Source organism: Lycium barbarum, chromosome 3 (assembly GCF_019175385.1).
Source record: "Lycium barbarum isolate Lr01 chromosome 3, ASM1917538v2, whole genome shotgun sequence".
NCBI lineage: Eukaryota > Viridiplantae > Streptophyta > Magnoliopsida > Solanales > Solanaceae > Lycium > Lycium barbarum.
Window position 1 is genome coordinate 6,142,842 of NC_083339.1, and position 570 is coordinate 6,143,411.

General features: G+C 43.3%; 1 non-coding gene across 1 annotated transcript; it reads right to left on the bottom strand.

The window, feature by feature from the left end:
• Window positions 1–262: 262 nt before the first annotated feature.
• Window positions 263–369, bottom strand: LOC132634494 (small nucleolar RNA R71). The gene has a single exon (XR_009580213.1). It is a non-coding gene; the product is annotated as a small nucleolar RNA R71 (small nucleolar RNA).
• Window positions 370–570: the final 201 nt, after the last annotated feature.

Genomic DNA, 570 nt, shown 5'->3' on the forward strand with positions numbered 1-570 from the left:
TCAGCTATTGAAACTTGAAGGCTATTTCCGAAATTCTTCGGAGGACTGTCCACTTCGACACCTAAAGAATTTCGTGCATGTATGTTCCCAAAAATCTCAAGGTGTTGTTCCTGCTGATGCACTGCGACTGCGGGTTTTCAAATATTCCTTAGCTGGCCAAGCTAGGGAATGGTATGAAAAGCTCCCGAGCAATACTATTCATACCTGGAATGAGTTGGCCAATATCTTTCTAAAAAAATGGTTCCCACCCAGCAAAAAGGCTGAGCTTCGGGATAAGATTTTTGGGTTTAAACAACTTCCAGGGGAACAACTATATGCTGCATGGGAAAGGTTCAAATATTATCTAGCTCAATCTCCGACTCATGGATTTCCAGATGCAATTCTCACAGAGAAGTTCTACAAGGGGCTAGATACAATGAATCAAATAGCTGTCAACACTGCAGCTGGGGGATGCTTCATGGACAAATCCTTTGTCAACATCATCCGGTTGCTCGACAAGCTTACTACCCATAATCAAGCCTGGCATTCGAGTGATAGCGAAATCCTATCATATGGTATTCCCTCTGTGGC